Source organism: Pelodiscus sinensis, chromosome Z (assembly GCF_052426305.1).
Source record: "Pelodiscus sinensis isolate ZL-2025 chromosome Z, ASM5242630v1, whole genome shotgun sequence".
NCBI classification, from domain to species: Eukaryota; Metazoa; Chordata; order Testudines; family Trionychidae; genus Pelodiscus; species Pelodiscus sinensis.
Genome location: NC_143085.1, coordinates 39,208,117 through 39,232,097, shown reverse-complemented (window position 1 = coordinate 39,232,097; position 23,981 = coordinate 39,208,117). Strand labels below are relative to the sequence as shown.

Here is a 23,981-nt window from a genome sequence, read left to right as displayed (position 1 = left end):
CCGCTCACTTCTCCCCCCGCCTGGAGCGAACCCCCCCCGCTCGCTTCTGCCCCCCCGCCTGGAGCGAACCCCCCCCGCTTGCTTCTCCCCCCCCCGCCTGGAGCGAACCCCCCCCCGCTTGCTTCTCCCCTCCGTGGAGCGAACCCCCCCCCGCTTGCTTCTCCCCTCCCGCCTGGAGCGAACCCCCCCGCTCGCTTCTCCCCTCCCGCCTGGAGCGAACCCCCCCCGCTCGCTTCTCTCCCCCCACCTGGAGCGAACCCCCCCCGCTCGCTTCTCTCCCCCCACCTGGAGCGAACCCCCCCGCTCGCTTCTCTCCCCCCGCCTGGAGCGAACCCCCCCGCTCGCTTCTCTCCCCCCGCCTGGAGCGAACCCCCCCCCCGCTCGCTTCTCCCCCCTCTCTCCGCCTGCAGCGAACCCCCCCGCTCGCTTCTCCCCCCCCCCGCCTGGAGCAAACCCCCCCGCTCGCTTCTCCCCCCCCACCTGGAGCAAACCCCCCCTGCTCGCTTCTCCCCCCTGCCTGGAGCGAACCCCCCTGCTCGCTTCTGCCCCCCTGCTTGCTTCTCCCCCCGCCTGGAGCGAACCCCCCGCTCGCTTCTCCCCCCTCTCTCCGCCTGGAGCGAACCCCCCTGCTCGCTTCTCCCCCCCCCCCCGCCTGGAGCGAACTCCCCCTGCTCGTTTCTTCCCTCCCTCTGCCTGGAGTGAACCCCTCCCCCGCTCGCTCCTTCCTTTCCCTTCCCTCCCCTCGCCTGGAGTGAACCCCTCACACCCGCTTCTCTCCTCTCCACTGCCGGAGTGGAAACCTGCTCGCTGAGCCCCTTAACTCCTTCCCGCCTTCCCTCAAGCACCTGCACTCTCCCCTTCGGTTCCCTGCTACTGGGCTGAGGCAGGGCTTGGGCAGGTGGGACTTGGTGGGAGATGGGTGGGGAGGGCTGGTGCATGGGTGGGCTGCCTGGCCAGAGGGGCTTCACAGCTCTTGCCCCATAACTGTGGTGTAGCAGGGAAATGGCTCATTTGCAGCTATGCAGAGACACGCTGGCACTGCTCTGGGCGCAGATCGTGCTTATGCCCTTAGCATAGTATTAGGTGTGATGAAAAATACCTAGGAGTTAGGGTTGTTCTTATCCACACTAGAAAATTTAAACATGTGTGGAGAGCATGTTTACATTCAGCCACTTGTGCCAGACTGCTGTGTCCACATGGAATCAGGCAAAGTTGCAATGGCAAAAAAGGTGATCTAATGTCCTGCATGCTGCTTTGGGACACATGGATTTTGTGGGAAAAGTGTCCTTCTGTATTGCCGGTCAGTCACCCAGTGTTGTGGGATATCCACACATGTCTGAGGGAATTGTCGCCATTTGGAGTAAAATAACAGTACTTTTCTCTTATCTTGCACTCTTCATGAATAGATCTGAAAGCTCTTTACAAGATTTTGTTTTTTCTAACATGGATATGACACAGAGGTCTGCAATGCTTTTCTCCATTATAAGGAGAGGGCATACTGTCCTATTTTGTGAAGATAACATGAGTGGACAGGGATATGCTATTACTACTCACCAAACAACTGCAGCTGGTGAAGGAGCTCTTTTAGGTCTGTTCAAAATAGAGACCAATGTGTCTGGATCATCATGCAAACCTGGTATGACCAGTAGTGGCTCTAGCACTTTTGATTGTAAAAGTCCATGTTGCTAGAGCTGTGTATGGGGTAGGGGCCAGCAACCTTTTCAAACCAAAGAGCCAAACTACATCAAAATTCAGAACAAGTGGTCAACAAAGAGCGCTATAAGAATGCCCATGTGCATGACTGAAAATATACAACTTAATATTATTGATAATTGACAATAATAGCATGAATGAAACATTGTACTCCCAAACTTTATTTAATGGGACTTCTGCTGCTGCATCTTTTTGCATATTTCTTTGACGTTTACATTATAACTGGTCAAATTCAGGTTCATGCAGACATTCAAACTGAGTAATTATGCGGTTTTAAAATTTTGAAGTTTTCATTTTAATTTAAAAAGTTGCGTGTATTTTGGGAATGACAAAAGAGACATATTGTGCCGTATTTGGCTCGAGAACCATAGGTTGTAGAGTCCGGGCTGGGGGAGTAAATTGTGATGTTGGGATACAAGTCTCTCATTCTATATGCTGCCAATCTCAGAGTATATAAACCAAAGGAAGTACTTCTCTGTGGTTAGTCAAGTCATGGAAGCTTTATTGATATACATGCTGGCTGGTCTAGGAAAGTTCATCACTTCTTGACTTTCTGACAGGCTGAAAGCAAGGAATTTTTAGCAGACTTTTCCAATGGTCATTAATATGTTTTCTGCAGCAGTCATCCTCCTGGGTGATCCTACCTACCCTTTGTTTCCCTGGCAAACTGGACAGATGCATGGAAAGGTCTGTCATCTAAGCGGTTGCCAAATTAACATGGGGTGTGGTCTTTGGAGACTGAAGGGCCAATGGAGATGTCTCATGACAAAGCTCAGTCTCAGCGAGGAAAATGTTCTCAAAGTTAGTGCTCTGTGATGTGTAGTGCATAAGATCTGTGAGATCATGTTGCCAGTTTATGTTTATGGGGAGAACAAGCTATCTGCTGAATTCAAGTATCTTAAAAGTAGTTTGATTTAACAGTACCATTCCCAATGCAGTTAAGGTGAGGGAAGCTTTGAATGCTTTTTTTTGACAGTAGGCAATAAATAACAGGATTAAGTCTATGGGATCACTAGTAGAGTAACTGTTGTTAGTACATTGTGTTTATACACAGTTTGAGTTTGTTTTGATAGACTTGGTTTAAAGAATTTTAAGGGTTATTGTACAGGCAGTCCTCGGGTTACGTACAAGATAGGGACTGTAGGTTTGTTCTTAAGTTGAATCTGTATGTAAGTCGGAACTGGCGTCCAGATTCAGCCGCTGCTGAAACTGATCAGTTTCAACAGCGGCTGAATCTGGGCGCCAGTTCTGACTTACATACAGATTCAACTTAAGAACCCCAGGCATCCCCAAGTCAGCTGCTGCTGAAACTGATCAGCGGCTGATTCCAGGAAGCCCGGGGCAGGGGCTTCCTGTAGTCAGCCACTGGTCAGTTTCAGCAGCGGCTGACTTGGGGATGCCTGGGGCAGAGCAGCTGGGGTGCTGCTGGGTTGGTCCAGTAGCGCCGCCGCTCCTCGGCGCTACTGGACCAACCCAGCAGCATCCAAGCTGCTCTGCCCCAGGCGTCCTGATTCAGCCGCTGCTGAATCTGACCAGCAGTGGCTGAATCAGGAGCCTGGGGCAGAACAGCTGGGGTGCTGCCCGGTTGGTCCAGTAGCGCCCAGAGCAGCGCTACGGGACCAACTGGCAGCACCCCAGCTGCTGTACCACAGGTGTCTGGAGCAAAGCCATGGAGCACAGGGGCAGCGGGACAGCCCAGACGCGCCGTGGCTGTCCACTGCCCGCGTGTTCCGCGGCTTTGCTCTGCTTTGCTCCCCCCCCTCCTCCTGGTCTGCAGACCAGCGGGATGGGGGGGGGGGCAAAGCAGAGCCAAGCCGCGGAGCGCGCTGCCAGCTGACAGCCCAGACGCGTCTGGCCTGTCAGCTGATCGCGCGCTCCGCGGCTTGGCTCTGCTTGGCTCTGCTTTGCCCCCCCCCCGTCCCCCTGGTCTGCAGACCAGGGGGATGGGGGGGGGCAAAGCAGAGCCAAGCTGCAGAGCGCGCGATCAGCTGACAGCCCAGACGCTCTGGGCTGTCAGCTGGCCGGGCGCTCCGCGGCTTGGCTCTGCTTTGCCCCCCCCCTCCCTCTGGTCTGCAGACCGGGGGAAGGGGGCAAAGCAGAGCCAAGCCTCAGAGTGCGTGGGCAGCGGACAGCCCTGTCCGCTGCCCACGTGTTCCGCCGCTTTGCTTCCTCTCCCTGGTCTGCTGGAGACCAGGGAGAGGAACCCTGTTCGTAACTGCGGATCCGACGTAAGTCGGATCCGCGTAAGTCGGGGACTGCCTGTATTGAAATATGAAAAATTATGTATGCGAGCAACAGTTAAAAAGAACTGCTGATGTATTTCCACAAAGACTTTGGTAGTATGCATGGACTGCAGACTATATAAACGCTTAATTTTTTAAATTGAGGTGTGTGTGGAAAATCTTTCTGGTTACACAAATTACTCTCTAATATTGCAGGCAGTTTCTGTAGAGCTGGAAAGCATAATAAAAATGCACCATCTTTCACCCAGCATTTACTTTAACCTTGTATGTTCAGCATCACAGAAAAGAAGTGGTAACTTGTAAACAACTTTGACTGTACTAGCCAGTGCTTTGTTGTAAGGAAAAAGCTGCCGGTACTCCAGGGGAAAGTTGTTGAGAAAAAAAAAAAAAAAGAAAAAAAAAAGCTGCACCAGGATACAAAAATGCAGTCACAGCCCCTTAAATACCCACATGTTCCAAGTGGACCAGTACGCCAGAATGCCATTCAGTTCCGGTATGCTGGGAAAATAGGGAAGTACCATCACAAAAAAAGCACTGCCAGGACCAAAACTGACTCCTCCATCCCTCAGAGCCAGGCATCCTCACCCCCACTTCTCCATTCCGACCCCTTCCCCAGAGCCTGGCACCTCAGCCCCTCTGTCCCAATGCTCCCAACCCTCTCCCAGAGCCAGGCACCACCAGTGTACCCTCCCCCCTTCCAAATTCCTTTCCCACAGAGCCAGGCACTGGAGGGATGGGACGGGTAAGGTAACCCTATCTTTAAAGTGGCTGCTCCTGCCGCCGGCTGGCTGCCTTAGCTCGCAGTGTATACAGGGAGGCAGCACATGGCCCAACTCCCGGCTCACTGCTCTATGCTTCACATAGGCCTGTGTGGCGTGCACTCCAGTCTCACTCCAGCTAGCATTGGGCCCAGGGGCATCTGCCGCCTCCTCACTACGCTTCTAGTGTCGGTTCACTGAGCCCCCCCAGCCCAGCTGAGCTGCCCACTGCTTTTCCGCCCCCCAGCCCAGCTGAGCTGCCCACTGCTTTTCCGCCCCCCCCAGCCCAGCTGAGCTGCCCACTGCTTTTCCGCCCCCCCAGCCCAGCTGAGCTGCCCACTGCTTTTCCGCCCCCCCAGCCCAGCTGAGCTGCCCACTGCTTTTCCGCCCCCCCAGCCCAGCTGAGCTGCCCACTGCTTTTCCGCCCCCCCAGCCCAGCTGAGCTGCCCACTGCTTTTCCGCCCCCCAGCCCAGCTGAGCTGCCCACTGCTTTTCCGCCCCCCAGCCCAGCTGAGCTGCCCACTGCTTTTCCGCCCCCCCAGCCCAGCTGAGCTGCCCACTGCTTTTCCGCCCCCCCAGCCCAGCTGAGCTGCCCACTGCTTTTCCGCCCCCCCAGCCCAGCTGAGCTGCCCACTGCTTTTCCGCCCCCCCAGCCCAGCTGAGCTGCCCACTGCTTTTCCGCCCCCCCCAGCCCAGCTGAGCTGCCCGCCGCTTTTCCACTCCCCCAACCCAGCTGAGCCGCCCGCCGCTTTTCCACTCCCCCAACCCAGCTGAGCCGCCCACTGCTTTTCCGCCCCTCCCCCATCCAGCTGAGCCGCATGCTACTTTTCCGCCCCCTCCTGCTGGCCCAGCTAAGCTGTACCCCGTGGCGCGATTGCTCTCGGGGCCGGGGGCTGTACCGGGGAAAGCAACGCAGCAAGAATGCTCACAAAAAAGGGTGCTGGTATGCTGTACCAGTGCATACTGTCACAAAAAAAGCACTGGTTGTAGCTGTGGTATGCAGTGTCTTATGCAAAGTGTCATGTGCAGACTTGATGTCTGTGCATCACAGATAACAAACAGAACACATAATGAAAGCAGTTCCCTGAGTTTTGGTCCATTGTGGTAGGGTATATAGTATGAAGAGAACCTGATATATAAGCCCTTGCATCAGAGGCCTGGTATGAGGCAAGACCTTCTCACAGAATCTGGCAAGAAGGGGACTGATACTACAGAGATACACATAACCTAAGAAGTGTTAAGTACAGAGTACTCATGCTAATACATCCCAATATCAAGTGGTATCAGAATATCCCAATATCAAGAACGGTACAAAAATATTCCCCTCCGGAATAATAGAATCACACTGCTCTCAAATAAGGTCAGGATGATGGTGTGTAATTTATTTATATCAGTGTATAAATACATATTTCAGAGAGAGTATATTTGTCCAGTCTAGAAAGCAGTGGACAGCCCTACCACTGTCTGAGCTATTGCCACTGTCACAGACACACGTCTTACTGTCTTCTTAGGGTATGTCTAGACTACAAGCCTCTGGTGACAGGCATGTAGATTAGACTACCCGGCATACGTAAATGAAGCGGCGATTTAAATAATCGCCGCTTCATTTAAATTTACATGGCTGCCGCGCTGAGCCGATCAGCTGTTTGTCGGCTCAGCACGGTAGTCTGGACGCTCCGCGGTCGACATCAAAGGCATTTGTCGACCTCCCAGGTATGCCTCATCCCAGGAGGCATACCTGGGAGGTCGACAAATGCCTTTGATGTCGACCGCGGAGCGTCCAGATTACCGCGCTGAGCCGACAAACAGCTGATCGGCTCAGCGCGGCAGCCATATAAATTTAAATGAAGCAGCAATTATTTAAATCGCCGCTTCATTTTCCTATGCTGGGTAGTCTAATCTACATGCCTCTGTCGCCAGAGACATGTAGTCTAGACGTATCCTTAGAGTCTACCAGATGATATGACTGTGCTTCGCCAACAATAAACCTGGCTGGCTTTTCTTGTTCATTAACAGATCTTATAGTGCTTGGGCAGTTTGCTTTAGGTCAGCTGAGCCAACTATCTGTGTAGAGTTTGGACAGCACACAGGGAAAGTACACACGTGTGCACGCATTTCACCACAGGATATAGAGGAAACTATATCCAGTCCCCAGGTTACGTACAAGATAGGGACTGTAGGTTTGTTCTTAAGTTGAATTTGTATGTAAGTCGGAACTGGTACATATTTTGGGGGGACGGGGAATTGGCGTTAGGTGGAAAAGACCTTGATTCTCATACAACTTCCTTATTCTAAGAAAAACACATACTGTTTTGATATGAAGGTTTTTTTGGTTGATATTTTAATTAAAAATTGATCCTATGTTTCAGTATTTCATGCTATATCCAAATCTTCCTTTTGGGGTACCTGAAAGATCCCAGTTATTCATTTAATAGTCAGAATCTTTGTTTTTTATAACTAAAAAGAGTTTATTCAATGCATATTACTGTTCCAAATAGAATTTGCTACAGATGGTTCAGTGAAATGGGTATTAAGTGTAATCGATAGTCATTGGAGAGCACAGTGAAGTATTGATACAGTCAAAGCTGTTGTTGTATTCTGCTGAGCAGAAAATGGAAATCCCTTCCTGTGAAGTGTGTTTGTGAATTTATCCACAGGATTAATTTTAAAGAAAAATTCTGTGTTGGGAACAGGAGTTTAGCCACAGGTGGGTCCTCATTGTCCACTCACCCACTTTGCAACCAGACCCATCGGGGATTACCCTGCTCTGCTCCAGCCAGGGTGTGGGGTTGGGGCTTATCCCCTCTTCCCTTCTGCCCTGCTCCTCCCCATTCTTGCCACCCACACCACTGGGTAATTTTTCAGCTTCACCTCTTCCAGGCTGGAAGGGACTTGTTAATTTCAAGTGATGCTAACAAGATACTTGCAGCTCTAGTGCTGAAGAGGGAAAGAGCTGTTGCTCCGAAGATGGGGACTGTAACACAATGGGTCTCACTGCCTGCTGCTCCTACTGTTCCCTAGGAAATTAATTTTTCCGCTCTGGGGTGCCCCCTTTCGGCTGGTGTCTTGTTCACCCCAGCAGACCCGCGTCCTCCACGGCGAGAAAAGCCGCTCCGCATCTCCCTGGTCTGCTGGAGGGGGGGTGCTAGCTCCGTGTCTCCCTTCTCTGCTGGGGGGAAGCACCCCCCGCACCGCTGGAGGCAGCAACAGTGGGGGAGGCACCCCACACTAGCTGCGTCCCCTCCCCCATTTGTAACTAGGGATCCGACGTAAGTTGGATTGATGTAACCCGGGGACTGCCTGTAATATGATAGAGGATGTATGATCCTTATATTGGTTATGCTTTAGTGTAGACTGAAGTGATGTCCTTGATACTTCTTGGTCAACAGTTGGTTCAAGTGCTGGGTCTGCTACTTAAGCAGCTGCAGCATGGATGTCTACACTTTTCTGCCCTTTCTGAACTCCTCTAGCAGTGGTTCATGCTGGTCCCTTGCATTTCTCTTGGGAGTCATAGAATAAAAGGTTGGCAGAGACCTCAGGAGGTCATTGAGTCCAATCCCCTGCTAAAAGCAGGACCAACCCCAACTAAATCATTCCTCAAAAATCCTTAGAGTACATGTCTTTTTTTATACTTCCATTTGGCCCTACTAGTGCTCAGCAAGTTTTAGTGGGGCTATCCTCAGGATTCTTTCTGTTAAGATCGCTGATAAATGGATATGCTGTTGAGTAATGACAGATGATTTCTTATGTACTGGAGGGAAAGATACATAGGTGGATGCCTCCTGTCTCTTACATCTTCCAAGTCAATGTAAACATATAGGCATGCAATCATGAGGAGTTTGGGCTAGGGATGTTAAATATTGGTTAATTGAATAGTCGATTAACCTTATGAATTCTTAATTCTTAATTGGATACTTGACTATTCTATAGTCTCCAGGGTTTGGGTCTACAGCCAGTGCACTCTAGCCCTATTCCAGAGGAGCCCCCCCTTCCACTGTGCGCTGCTGCTTCTGTAACTGCAATGATTTTTAGTGGTTATATGGTTACATTTTTAACCACAGTTTTACCTTCCTACCTCCTCATCTGTTTAGCCATTATTGGTTAGATTTGTTATCATGCTCCAAATATGAAGAAGGATATGAAAAAGCCTTAAATGCACAAAGACACACAAGCTAAGGACTTGGTTACATATTTTGCTTGCCACAAGTTTGGGTGTAAATGTACCTCACATTAGCCTGCTGCCAAATGTGTGTCAGCATTGACCATACTCCCTATCTACAAAAGTTTCCTAGTGTGCTTTTTGATCTACTCTTGAAATGAGAGTAGAAGAAGGAGCTCTACAGAACTGCCGGTGCTCAGCAGTAGGCACCAAACAGACCTTTGGGGTCTGTGCAGCAAAGAGAAACCTGTGGCTGGCTATGCCAGCTGACTTAGGCGGTGTTGCTGTTTCCTTGCTTTGTAGATTTCAGAGCTCAGACAGCAGCTTTTTGTTCTGGGACCTTCCCAGTCTGCTGGGTCCTAGAGCCTAGCCAGAATCCAGAGCCTGGAAGTCTATGCAGCAGTGAAACTGCCTTAGAGCCCAAGCCCTGTGAGCCCAAGGCAGCTGGCATGAGCCAGCTGTGAGTTTTTCTTTGCTGTGTAGACATATCTTTAGTAGGGATGTCAACGTGTAGTCGAGTATATGATTAACCTATAAGCCGAGGCTTATTGGTTAGTCTAGTTGACCACATGCATTTCTCCTCCCCTTTGCAGCCACTGTATCTGAGACAGAGGGGTGGGTGAGCTGATTCCTGTGAGGAGTTGGCTTTAAGTAGGCTTCCTATGAGCACTGGATCCACAGCCCTGCACTGCTGCCCCTGATAGAATGGCAGTAGCACCAAGGGTGGCAAGCTGGAGCCAATACGTGTCAGGAGCCAGCTTTCACGCCAGTTCCCTGAGTGTGCCAGCTGTGCGGATCCACCTGCTCTCCCCTTTGCTGCCTCCTACAGATGCAGCAAAGGGGGGGCAGGCTGGAGCTGGTGTGGGGGGATCTGGTTTAAAAGCTTGTTTCCCCCAAGCACCTGCTCCATTGTGCCACCTGCCCCCCCCCCCCCCAACCTCCGCGCTGCTGCGTCTATCACTGAAGCAGCTCCTGTCTTTGGGGGTCTGAGCTCCCTGTGGACAGAGATTTCTCCGTGAGATGTATAACAGCCTCTGTCTAAAGAGAGTGTGGGCCTGCCAGGCTGCCCCTCATTCCATGGAGCAGCCTCTGTCCATGGGGAGCTCAGACCCTCCCTCATGAACAGGGGCTTCTACCACTCTGCACTGCTGCCTGTGTATCAGCTTCGCCTGCATTGGCTCTGCCTGCCACCCTGTCTCTGATAATATAGAAGCAGCAGTGCGGAGTGGCAGGGGCCTCCCCAGCACTGAGACCAGGAGTGCATTGGTTGCTGCCCCTGCCGCTGGAGACTATCAAATAGTCATGTAACTGCTAAAATTTCATGTGGTTACATGACAATTCAATTACCCAATAGCTAACATCCCTGATCTTTAGTGAGTGGCAGGCCATGTGAGGTATCGACATCCCTACTTGCCACAAATTGTATTTGTGGAGACAAGCATTAAGCATAGAGGTTTTCCCACAGCTTACGTCACATTGCTTAAACCTATCAGTTATTTTCAGTAATTAAACTTGAAACAATATATTAATAATCAGGCATTGATTATGTGACCTAAAGTTGTGTTGTTGAATGTAACTGAATTAAAAGAATGTGATTGTCTGAAAAGAAATAATAAAAATGACTCTGGACTCAAATCTTTTTTCCTATTTGTGGTGAGTTATACCGGTCATCTGAAGAAGTGGGCTGTGCCCATGAAAGCTCATGATACCATCTACATGTTTTGTTAGTCTATAAAGTGCTACTAGTTTTTTTATACTACTAGTGTTGCTGGTTTTTTATACTTGGTGACGATAGTGTTTAAAGCAGGATTTGACTGTTCTTTTTAAGGTGCCTCTACACTGCACGGCTATTTCAAAATAAGTTATTCGAGAATAGTTCATTGTTAAATAGCACATCTACGCTGCAGGTAAGCCTCAAAATTAGTCTGAGGCAGGCTTCTCGAATGTAGATGTGCTATCTCGATTTAGAGCCCCAGGAAGCACTGGGGAGGAATAACTTAGAATGGCCCGGGGGAAGGGCTATTTTGAAATAGCAGCAGTGGAGCCTCTACACACGCCTTATTTCATAATAGCTATTTCAGAACAAGTGTTATTCCTCATAGAATGAGGTTTACAGATTTTGGAATAAGCCGCTTGTTATTTTGAAATTATTTTGAAATAACAGAATGGCTGTGTAGATGCTTGCGTTATTTTGAAATGACGTGAGTTATCTCGAAATAATGGTGCAGTGCAGATGCACTCCTACTTAAGATTGTTACACAGGAATAATTAGATAGAGGGACTTCACAGCTGTTACCAGGTGTAGAAATTGGTCTATATGACTTTTATTTTTCATGGCACATGAGTGAGAAAAAAACAAAAAAAGCAATTCAGCGTGATTCTCCAGGGACTGTAGGCTATTGTTGGAATTGTAAGCATCATATTATTTAACCTTATTCAGTATGTGTAATTGACATAGTACTTAAAGAACCAAGTTTGAGGTTTTGGCTTTTTTACACTAGAACTCTCAGTATTGTTAACCAGTGGAACTGAACTGTAGACAGAGACTTACGCTTGGTTTACGCTGGAAGTTTAGGTCAGACTTTGCTGCATTAGGATGATTTTTGCACTACCAAGCCATTCTGTCAACTTAAAAGGCCGTTAAAGTCAATTTCTGCACTCCTGCTTTCACAAAGAGTAACCGTTAAATTCAATCTTGCATGGTCGACTTTCTGATAGTCCCGCATGGGAGAGGTAGTACTGCCTGAGAGTTTTTACCAGACAGGATACTGGGAGGCATGAGGCCTCAGGCAAGCAAAGGTTAATATCAAACTGACTTGAAATTAGACATTAGATTAAATTCAGCAGACCAAAACTTTTCAATTCAAGTTAACCTGTCATGAAACAAAAATGTCATTTTGATTTTTCCAACATAGTTTTGATTTTTGCAGAAACTGGATTTTCTGATTCCAAAATATGTTGACAGAAGTTTTCTACTCAACTTTAGAGAGTGTCCTCTCATAGAAACCTTTAAAAAAAAAAGAAGAAGAAAGCTAAGGTTTGTTGGTTCTGATTTTTAATCATTAAGGAAAAAGTTATTTTCAAATGAGTGTCCCAATCTAAAAATCCACTTTCAAAATATTTTTTTTCTTTCAAAGTAATACAGACCTGTAATTGATGGGTAGGGCTTTCTGTTTTAAGTATTTCTTCTGATTTAAGGTATTTATATTTTTATAAAAATAGTTCCAACACCTTATGCTTTTTGGGAATGAACTTGCAGAGAGCGTGTGATATCTTTAAGATCTGATTGATCCTATTCTCAAGACAGAAAAAGGGTAACTTTTGGGTGTTTTGGTATGTCTGTATATGAAGGAAATTAAAAATCGGTTAAATAGGTAACCATGTAACAGCTGAAAATCTCAGTGTTTACATGCTGTGGGGTTCTGCGGTATACATTTAAAATAAGCTTTATACTGCAGAGCCCGCAGTGAAGCCTCCCCAGGAATAGGGTGGCCAGCCTTAGTTCCTGCTAAGGTGTGCGCCTGCGCGGCCATGCACAAGAAATTCTCTGCCCATCCACTTACTTTGCAGGAAGGTGAGTGGGTGGCAGGTGGCTGCTCCAGGCTAGAGCTGGCTGAGGTTGTGTTTTGGTGGAGCCATTGGGGGGTGGGGCCCTGTTCTGGCAGTTGGGGCCGGGACCTGCAGGAAGACCAGGGCCCATCTAGACTGGGCCAAATTTTGGAAAAAAGCCCCTCTTTCAAAAGCCCCCTTCTTTGCCGTGGAATGAGGAACACAGGGGCTTCCAAAAGAGTGTGTTTGCTCTTCCGCAAAAAAAAGCAGAATAGCAAATGCGTTCCTTGGGCATGGCAGAACGGTATCCTGAAACATGCCCCACCCTCCTCCCCCGCACTCTAGCCATACTTTGAGAGGGTTAAGAATGTGTGTGCAAGATTTGATGTCAGCCCAGAAGCAGAGAAATGGCTGTAGAAAATGTGTTGGCTGCAAAGAGTATGGAAGTTGTTGGGAGAGGCTCTAGGTTGCTTGTTTGTTCTTGGACTTTTGTCACTGGACTTTCTTGCATAGTTTGGAATAGGAAAACGCAAGGCTTTTTATAAAAGCAGTCCTTTCCAATTGAGGTGAAGAAATGAAAACATTAGAAAAATCTAGTAATTATCTTGGTGGGGAAACTGGATAGTATGATATACTGCAGAGTAATTCTTCAGAGTGTGTTACTTTTAATGATATATTTGAGTTGGTTTTGGTAACATATATTTAGGGTGAGTAAATGTCACTGTACAGTTTTTCAGTGCCCTTCTGTAATGCTAGTTTTCCCTGGTTGGCTTTTCCCTTTCATATTATGCTTTTTCTGATGCTTTAGTGAATATCTTGGGAAATATTTCAGTAAATGTAAAATATGTAACTCTCCTACATGGTAAGTATTAGGATTTTTTGTGAAGGTGTTAAATGATTTTGATGGTATTTCAGTTTTAATAATGGACTTGACAGCAACATTTGATCTATATTGGGGGTATTTATTTGAAGACCTGTATTATAGCTGCATTTGAGATGGAGTATGAACAGAAAGTTCAGTTCTCAGTAGGGATGTTAAAATGCGTTCATTTGTGCAAATGAGTAACTGCTATTTTTTTTGGTGGTTACACGTTTACACATGGGAGGAAAGGTGGGAACTGGTGCTATGGGAGAGCCAGTTTCCTGTCAGTATTGGCTCCCATTTCCCTCCTTGCCTGCCCCCCACTGCTGCCTCTGTTACAGAGGCAGCGGGGGTGGGGGATGCATGTAACTGAGAGAGTTAACCAAGGAGCCCATGCTCATTGGTTAGCAGTGTACTAGCAGTGTACTTGGATATGTGTCCACATCCCTGCTTTTCAGGTACGTGAGTCAGAGCTCTTCGAGAAATTGAGCATTCTATCTATGCAGTGGTGTTTCCTGATTTGTGTATCATGTCTAGTTCTTGCTATCCTGTTTTTTAGACAATCTTTCTATTAAACGGCCACCGTTCTTGTCTGTCTGTCATGGGATTTTCAACTTTCACACACACTCCTGTGCATGTGCCTGTATGGCCTGGCTCAGTGCAGTGCCATGCGGCTTCACTTGTGGGGAGATACTGCTGCAGTGGCCAATGCACCAGGTATGCTCTGCCACCGCCTCTTGCTGCCGCCCGTCCCCCCCTGCTGCCCGGCAGCTCCCATGCATGCGCTGGTGTGGCCTGCCTGAGTGCTGCGCAGTGCAGCTCCACTTGTAGGAAGGTGCTGACGCTGTGGCTGACATGGCAGGCATGCTTTGCCTCCCTCCTCCCAACTCCCAGCAATGCTGGTCCCTTTAAAGGAGACGGCAACAGCCCAGCACTGCTACATAGGACAGCCGCAGTCCTCGCATGTCACAAGCAGGGAGCCAGTGGCAGCTGCACCGGTGCAGATCAAAGAGGAATGGGAAACCACAGAGGAGCAGGAACATCCAACCCCCCCACCCCAACTTCCCATGTGCCCTCCTGCCCCTGCCCAGCCCATGCCCTTCAGCCCTGGTCCCTGGCATGCGACTGCCACTGTGGGCGAGCCAGGCAGGCCCTCCCCTTTGGCACAGGCAGAGCCCCAAACAAACCCCGCAAGGGGCTGCATGTGTGCCTGCAAGCCGTGTGTGGGCCGCCCATGTGGGCAGGCCAAGGGGGTGCAGGGACCGGCATGGGGCACCCCGCCAGCCGCAACAAAAGACTGCTGCACTAGCTGACCACTTTAAGATCAAAACGACAAAAAATTTTAAAAAAATATGAAAAAACACTTTAAAAAGACAATATTTCGAAAAAGCGCAGCAAAAGACTCAAAATAATAAAAAAGTGTACTCAAAAGTCAAAAATAAAGTTTTAAGCTAGCAATGTAGGAAAAAGATTGGATGACTAACAGTTAGCAACTACCGTGAACGTACTTAGGTATCCACAATCTTTCTCTTACATTGCTAGCTTAAAACTTTATTTTTGACTTGGTGGTGCACTTTTTTATTATTTTGAGTCTTTTGGTGTGCTTTTAGAAAGATTGTCTTTTTAAAAAGTGTTTTTTATATATTTTTGTATTGTTTAATTGGATTTGCTATATGATACCTTGTCACTAGTGTTGCTAGATTTTGAGCAGACCCTGCTTCCTGGTAGGAATTTTTGTAAGGCTGCTCTGAAAGTCAAACCTTTTTGCCTGCAAGCACTCTTACTTTATTATCTTCCATTTCCGTAAATATTCAGTCTTCATAAAATCCTATTTAAGTTCTTGACTTTGGAAGCTAACTGTTCCTCTAACATAGTCTCAGACCGATAGCTGTGTTAGTCTTTAACTTTAAAAACAACAAGCTGTCCTGTGGCATCTTAGAGACTAACAAATGTATGTTTTTTTCTCTCTCTCATATAAGCCCATATAAAATTATGAGCTTTCATGGGCACAATCTACTTCTTCAGATGCTTGGAGGAAGTTAGGGAAGCTCCTGCCCCATGTATTATGTCTAGAGGTAAAACTGCCTGCTGGCTCCAGGTGCTGGATTCAAAGGGTGCTAGTAGGAGGGAGCTTGTGCCATTTTTTTCTCTCCCCTTCCTAGCCTTGGAGCTGGGGGAAAGAGGGCTGCCCTTTGCTTTGCCTTATTCTTACTTTTCTGCTCCTCCACTACCTCTGCTCTGACAGTTCCAAGTTCTCAATACAGTCTGCTGGTGGTGGTGCTGGAACTTTGGCACTGTCATGTGCCTGACCATAGAAGACTCATTAGTTTTTTTTCCTCCTTTTACCACACTTTTCCTGAGGAATGCAAATGAGAGAATGGAAATGGAAGTTTTTAAGTTTAACTAGATCTGACCAGAAAAGCATTGCTATAGAGAATGGAGTGTGAACGTCAACATTGCAAGAACCCTTTATAATGGAATGTATTGGGCTGGAAAATATAGGGGTTATTAACTGGCTCCTCAATAATGACTGAAGAACGCTAGCTGCAGATAGTAAAAAGGAATGGTTTTGTAATGAATACTTGTCACAGAACCACCAGTGGTGGTAATAATGCTCTCTTATTCATGATTTTGGTATTAGAATTACTTAGCTTTGGTCTGTTTTTGTCATGCACTAGATGACATTTTGCTGCTATAAGTAGTTCTCCAGACAGCAGGGATTAAATTTTAACATATACCAGAATCTATCAAAATAGTTTCCCTTATCATTAATCTAATTTTTGCTTATGATTATTCAGGTGTACAGTATATGACACAAAAGCCATGTAATGGGGAACAGAAGTAAGGATGCCTGGATTCTATTCCTTGCTGTGAACTTTGGAGCAAGAATCACTGTCTCGCTGTTTTCTGTAAAATGAGTCTAATGATGTGACAGACTGGGCGGTGTCTGGGCACAGCTGAGGGCGTCCGCTCAGGGCGAATAGCTCAAATCCGGGGCTCCTTACAGCCCCCAGACTGGTGACCTCTCCAAATAGGCCACAAACCAGTCTCACAGAGCACTTCAGCTGCCTGCCTGAAGCCTCCCGAGCAAAACCCCTCCGACACCCCAGCAATATCCGTGCCTCAGATGGCCCCGGGCCTCATACACAGGTGGGGGGTCCTAGCACCCAATCCCACCTACCCCGAACAAGTTCTGTCTGGTTCCAAGAAACCAGCCACAGATCCCTGGTCAATTTACCCTCTGGATCTTACCCACAAATCACGCTGGGCCAATCCTTTAGAATCTAAAACTAAAGGTTTATTGTCACAAGAAAGAAAAGCATGAGAGTCAGGTTCTTAAAGAATATTACGTTACATGCACCGAATCTACCAGTTCTCGATGCAGGCTCTAGCAGAGATGTTACAGCTGCTGGTTTAAAAGTTCTTGTTGCACATCCTAGCATCAGGATGGGTTCACAGGTCTTCCGGGCTCTTTGATCCCTGCAATGCTGCCTCTGGGATGAAGTGCTGAGCTGAGAACAAAATGGCCTCGACCACATGGCCTCTTTATACCTTCTTCCTGGCCCCTTCTTGTATGCAGCAGGTCACCTGGTCAGAGGCCAATCTCTGTTTCCTGCTGGCTGCTCTCAGGTGACAGCCCCCATTCTTTGGGTGTGTCCTTGGCCCATCAAGTGCCATTCTCCCATAGGGCCTGGCTAATCAGCCTGTCCATAGCAATGCTTAACCACATTCAGAGAAATATTCAGCTTCCACACAGATTACAGATTCCTACCTACACACACAGACATTATACACTCACATAAATAGCGTACATAAGATCAGCAAACAATAAGCTCCCATTCAATACCCCACATGACTCCCTTTTATACCAATTTCCAGGGCCAACACCCCCACCTAGGGGTGCAGCAGGGATCTGGCTGCTTCCCTCCAATTCGGTAATGTGACAAATGACACTTGCTTCTCTCACAGGATGTTTGTTGTCCTTAATCTTTTAAAAGTTTGTTGAGGTACTTTGGATAAAAGGTTGCTCTGTCAATGCAAAACAGAGTTAATTAAGGACAAGATTATACTGGCAAGTTACAGCGCAGTAAATCAGCTCTCTGTGCTGTAATTCCGGAGGAGTCCACCCTGGCAAGGCACTTAGTGCACACCGGGGTGGATTTGATTCAAATCAATTTGATTTAAATCACTAGTCAGGAGGACTCAATTTAATCACGGTTTTCTACATAAAAGTACATTATTGTTGATTGTTAAAACCTTAATTCATATTCTTCACAACTCAGAGACAGATGTTGGTTTCATTTTTAGAAGGTGCACACTACATATTTTTAAAGTGATTGATTTTGAAAACTTTTAAGATTAGTTTTATAGTTATATGAGAAAATGAATGATTACTTGAGTATTTCATTTACCAAAGGTAATTGAAGCAGATATTTATGCAGTCATTGGAAAGTGAACTATCTCCAGTTCTACAGGTTGATCATTAATGTTTGGCGGATTTTCTTGGCATGCTGTAGGAGAAGAACATCATCATACATATAAATTGTTTTTTTTTAACTAAAACAACAGCATTATATAGTCTGGATTCTTCTTCAACAACAAGCATGTAATATTTTAACAAAACAAATATATGAATTTTTGAATTTAGTTATGCATTCAGGTTTTTAAATCAGGTTTGTTTTTGTTAAAATTATTTTAAACTAAAATAGATAAATTAATTATATTATATATATATATACACACACACACACACACACATACACACACACACACACACACACACACACACACACACACACACACACACAAATTAAAAGCTACCATGTCATTTAGGTCAATATGAGAAATGTAATTTTTGGCTTCTGCAGCTAACTCAGTTTTATATCTTCATTTTCCTCTTGGTTCATAATCTAGAAAAGAAAAACGAGCTTTCCTGCTTTTTCAGGTCCCAAGTGATTTCTCAGTTTGGCATAAAATTAGTCCAAAGGAAGAAAATATTATTTCTACACCAGCAGAAGAAGCTACTGTTGTTAAAAGTGACTAGAGATTATCACTTCAACTGTTTCTGAATTAGGGCTGAAGTCTGTTATTTTTCACCTCTCTATATTTATTTATTTATTTAAAACTTTGTTGTTGTTAACAAGCATGTTAGCTCTGGAAACACAAAACCAGTTTGAGAACTGCAAAAATAAGCAACTCTGATGGTATCTTCTTGACCAGTGGTTCTCAAACTGGGGTCCACAGGTCACTAGTAGTCCTCAGATGCTTTGCAGGTGGGCTGCAGCTGAAGTTTAGCTCCCCTTCCTCCCCCTCCCCCCACAGTGGGGAGCCCATGCTGATGCCCCAGCCTCATGGTCCCTCCTCTGTGAGGCTGGAGTACAGGGCTTGGTTTCCCACTTTGGGCGGGGAAGAAAGCCCGGAGGCTTCTTACTGGATCTGGCTCACGTGGAAGAAGTGGAGCCAGAAGCGGCTCTGCATGCTGCCACTCTCCCTTCCCCTGTTGGGGAAACAACAGCTTATGGCTGAGCTGCCTCGAGCAATGTTTCCCAATTTTATTTGGCCGAGGGACCTTTTTCAGCTTTTCAGAATTTCAAGGAACCCCTACGTTTGTCAAGCACACACACACCCACCCTGCAGCCCAGCTCCCCGGACCTCCCCACTCTGCTCCCAGCTGAGCTCAATTTCCCTGCACCTTCCCCCAAGCCATGAAGACATGCTGAGCCAGCGCTGATTCCCTGCCCCTGTCTCCCTGTCAGCTGACGGTCAGGGCAGTGAGTGCTGTGTGTGTGTGCTATACACCTGAGACTTCAACTGCTGAGACCGGGGTCCCTTGCAGCGGGCAACCTGGAGGAGGTTGACGAGTGCCACAATAAGTTTGCAGGGAGAGCTTATTACACTTCAGATTTTAGCTGCTAGAATCTGTGATTGCTTGCAGCGGGCAGCCTGGGGGAGGCTGAGAAGTGCCCCAACGGATCTGCCACCTGGGAGTGACACAAATCCAAATGCCCAAGCTCTCCCTATATCTGTCCCTTAAGACCGGCTGAAGTTTTTAAATTGTGCTTGGTTCTGTTACAGCAACTGAAGGAGTCAGGTTAAAGCTTAAACAGTTACAGGTTTATTGAGGAAACTTATAAATCATATGGCTGCAATGGCTATTGTTCTATTTCTTAACTGCTAGCAAAATATAGATCTTAAAAAATGGTTACAAAGAAGATAAAGATAGGAAAAACAGAAATAATAGTACCAAGTAACAGCTTAACCTTTAAAGAGCTCTTAGTCTGTGTAAACTTAAGACAGAGGACCACATCCTGGTACAATTTTTACCCCCTTCTGTGCTTCTAGACTCCAGCATGTCAGGCCAGGGCCGGTCCCTCAATTCCTAGGAAAGACGAAAATATGAGGTGGGCGTCCCCATAGAACCTCGGGAGGTCAAACACCTAACCCGACCAGCAGGTAGAGGGTAGAATGACACTCAAAAGTGAGTGTGCTGCTGTACCCATCTTTATACCCATGGGGTCACGTATTTCTCTTTCTTATCTGTGATGCCAAATGGTGCTGGTCTGTCTTTTGTGAGACCAGTTCTTACAAGGGAGTTGTGAACTTAATTTAAACTTGTAAGAGAGATAACTAAATTGGAAGTACTGGGCATTCTTTTCTCAGTGGGAAATTCCTCTTCCAGGGACTGTGTGTTCGTATCAACATGGGTGCCAGCCGGGTACTTCTCGCAGCCTCGAGGCCAGCTTATTGCCTTAATCGTTCTCTCCTCATATCTATGTTTTCAGCTTCTCAGGATCAGATGAGCCAGCATAGACTATGCTGATTTTATTGCTCTTTCTCTGCCCTATATGCTTCAGGAACCTCAGAGAGGCAAATAAGATGGATGTGATGGGGTGGGGGAGGTCTGTCTGGCTACACTCCCTCCCTCCCTCCCCTTGGCTGTATCTACACTGGCACGATCTTGTGCCAAAGTGGCTGCTCTTGCGCAAAAACTTGCTTCCTGTCTACAGTGTCTGTCTGTTCTTGCGCAAGTACACTGACGTTCTCATGTATGAAATCAGGGCTTCTTGCACAAGAACTATGATGCTCCCGCTCAGGAATAAACTGTTCTTGCACAAGAGGCAAGTGTAGACAGGCAACATGAATTTCTTGCGCAAGAAAGCCCAATGGCTAAAATGGCCATCAGCACTTTCTCAGGCAAGAGAGCGTCCACGCTGCCATAGATGCTCTTGTGCAAAAGCACAGCTCGCACATGGCAGTGTGGATGTGTTCTTGCACAAGAATCCGCCAGTGTAGACATAGCCTAAGAGTTTCCTTGCATGAGCAAAATGAATTTTGTGTTGTGCACCAGTACTGAGTTCATGTGGCTTGTTTGGATGTGCCACTGTGGCACCCAAGTTATTAATAAATATTTTTAAATCTTTACCTTTTCTCTCTGCTGCCATGTCTCCTCCCCTTGTTCCATCAGCTCCCCTTGTGCCTGCTGCCTCCCAACTCTTCACCCATCTCTGCTGTCCTGACTCCTGCCCTTCTCACAGCCCTCAGCCCTCCTGCAACCTGCCTCCCCCTCCACCAGCCCTTCTCTCCTCCCTGTGCCCACTCCTCCAGTAGCCCCAATCTGATCATGTGAGCTACCCCTCCTCATCCCCTCTTCTAACACCTCCCTCTACAAACCTGCCCTGCGTCTCTCCTCTGGTGCTGGTCCCTCCCCTGCAGGTGTCTGCCCTTCTGCTTCACCACCAGAATCCCCTGGCACTTGCACCTTCTCTTACTCCTGCACCCTCCTGTTCCCTCCCCCTTCCCTCACTGCCTTTACCTCCTTTGCCCTCTTTTTCCCTGATGCCCACCACCTCACCACCCTCTGCCCCCGTTCCTCTCATGCCCCTGTGCCCTCACACATGACTTGCTCCATCCCGGCCTTCCTCATGCCCACCCCTTCTTTCAAGCCTTCTCCCAGCACCTCCCCCTCCCCCCTCTAGTCCCCAGTGCCCTTTCCCTCTCCTCTCCCAGCATCACCCTGTTTCCTCCTCCCACTGACACCTCCCCTCCTGCCTTTTTCCTCATTTGTCTACACTTGGCCCCCTGGTATTTGTCTCTCCTCTACCCTGTCCTTTTGGTGCCTTCCCCTCTCTTCCCCCTCCCCCTTCACACAAGCCCCTTCCTCTATCAGCCCTTCCCCTTATTACCTTCTGCCTTCCACTTTGTGGGGCTGGAGTCTGCGCTCCGTCCCCAGACTCCGAACCTGCAACTCAGCCACATGGCGCAACGCAGCACCCAGCAGTTTTAAAATCCCAGGCTGTGATATTACGTTATGCCCGGGCGTCTCCCCGCCTACCGGTTTGAGCACGCCACACAGGGCAGCAGCAGCCAGCAAGGGGAAGCTCAGTGAAGGTTGTGCACAGCGGGGATGGGCACGGGGACGGGGGAGAGATGCTCTGGGACCGGGGTGGGCGGATGCGCAGGGGAGCCAGGGCCCGCTCCAGTTCCAAATATTGGTGGAGCATGGGCACCATGAGTCCATACAACTCGCTGCCCATGCCTCTGCTAGCTAGCCAGCTCTCTCTCTTTCAGAGGGGCTGGGGGAGTGCCGGCTCCTCGTGGAACCCCTAGTTTTGCTTCGCGGAACCCCAGGGTTCCCCGGAGCACCAACTGGGAAACACTGGCCTAATGAATGGAACAAAGAAAGGGATTTCCAGATTGCTGTTTAAGTCTCTAGAATTGAGCAACCTTTCAAAAGACAAGCCTCCAGGCAGAGAGAGGTTATTATTCTAACCTGGCAAAGAAATAGGGTTGCCAGAAGGTTTCGACAAAAATACCGGACACACTTGATCTCAGATTGGGGGGAGAACCGGCCGCGGTGGGAGCGGGGCTGGCAGGAGAAATCGAGGGGGAACCAGCTGGTGGGGAGCAGGGCTGGTTACAAGGGGGTCGGGGGAGCAGGGCTAGCCAAGGGAGATCGGGGGGAGGGGAAGGAACTGGCCAACAGGGAGCAGGGCTGGCCGGGAGGAGGTCGGGGGAGTGGGGCTGGCTGGGGGAAATCGGGGGAACCTGCTGATGGGGAGCAGGGCTGGTTGGGAGGGAGTCAGGGGAAGCAGGGCTGGATGGGGGAAATGGGGGTGGAGAAGGGCTGGCTGGGAGGGAGGGAGCAGGGGGTGGGGGGGGGGGGAAGAACTGGCCAGTGGGGAGCGGGGTTGGCCTGGGTGCACTCAGATCCCAGGGCGCTGCCCATCTCACGCATGGGTGAGTCAGGCCCCGGGGATTCCATCCTACACCCCACCTCCCCTCGTACTGCGTAGTTGCGTGTCTACCAGCCAGGCAGTACACAACTACGTACTGATATTCAGGATAATAATAACACTTATTTAATTAGAAAAGACCGGACATTTATATGTCCGGTATTTTCTCAATTTGTTTCCCAGACAGAAAGCTCAAACATCAGACTGTCTGGTTCAAAACCGGACACCTGGCTACCCTACAAAGAAAGACTACAGAGACTGATAGGACCTTTGTAAACACCCTTTGAGCAGTGGAAAGGCCCAAGAGTCAGACACAAAATGGATAGCAGACCTGTCCTTGCCTATCACAAAATGTAGAAATCATTTCTGCAAGAGATGTAAGTTAATATGGAAATAGGCTTACTGAGGGTCAAGAAAATGAATCCATCTCCCAAATGCAGAGAGGGAATTGCTGTTGCTACCTCCCAGGGAAGCTGGAAGGCAACTAGGCAAAACTGTATTCGGGGAAAAGATTGGAGCAAATAGATGATTGAGGCTGTCACATAACTGAGTTTGAAGAGGTGCTCAGGCAATCAGCTGACTATATGTGGGCTTGTGGGGTTCTTTTGTGGACTTAAGGGAGTTAGCTGAGAAGAGTGTCTAGGACCGCTACTGGACCTCTCATTTTCTGTCACCACCATCACCTCCTCTGCACCCACTGTACTATTGCCAACCCTTGTAAACTATTCCTGCAGCCAACCTGAATGTGTGTCATCTGCCAAAATTAGTGTCATGCAAGGTTCATGAGATCTGGCAGCCCTAACAATCACCATATAGCATTTGTGCTATACAAAGTACATATCTACATGCTGGCAACTTCATGTTTCTTTCATTCACACTGTCCCCTGTTTGTACTAGTACAAAGCAAAGGCCACTGCAGGTACACCAAATCCAAATCAGTATTTCACAATACTCATTCTATACAGGGAGCAAAAACCTAAGTAACTTTCTTATAAGAAAGGGATACTTTTAAACTAGCTACATAAATTATCTGCTAGGTCAATCTCCTAGCCCCCAAAAAAGCCTGTTAGTCAGACATTAACTTATATGCAAATACTGTGTACTCTATAAAACACCAATGTCCTTTAAAGTTGCTTGGTAATACAAATACACTAAAGAGCTAACACTAACAGCCTGCAGAACTCTTGTAAAATGTTTTATGAGCACGTAGGGCAGGGCTACTCAACTTTGGAAGCCTTGGGAGCCACAATGATACTCAAAGCACATATAGAGGACTGCAACTTAAGTGTGGTTGCATAGACATGCAAATCTATATGTAGATAGCTTCTTTCACACTGATGGGCATGAATACAAAGCATTTCCCACAATGCCCCAGCACTACTAGCACTTCTTCCCTGAGGGCTAGAAACACTGACACCCTGTACCTCTCCAGTCAGCCCGTCCACTGGCATCTTTCAGTGCTCA

General features: G+C 47.9%; 1 protein-coding gene across 4 annotated transcripts in view; it reads left to right on the top strand.

The window, feature by feature from the left end:
* The window catches only part of TTC28 (tetratricopeptide repeat domain 28), a 585,613-nt gene that overhangs the window by 1,891 nt on the left and 559,741 nt on the right, over positions 1-23,981 (top strand). Inside the window, exon 1 of one of the 4 annotated variants that reach the window (XM_089775263.1) lies at positions 11,791-11,910. The exons of the other annotated variants lie outside the window; for them this stretch is intronic. The gene's annotated coding sequence lies outside the window, so the exon portion shown is untranslated. Of the gene's footprint in view, positions 1-11,790; positions 11,911-23,981 lie in introns of those variants that run through there. 4 annotated transcript variants of the gene reach the window in all.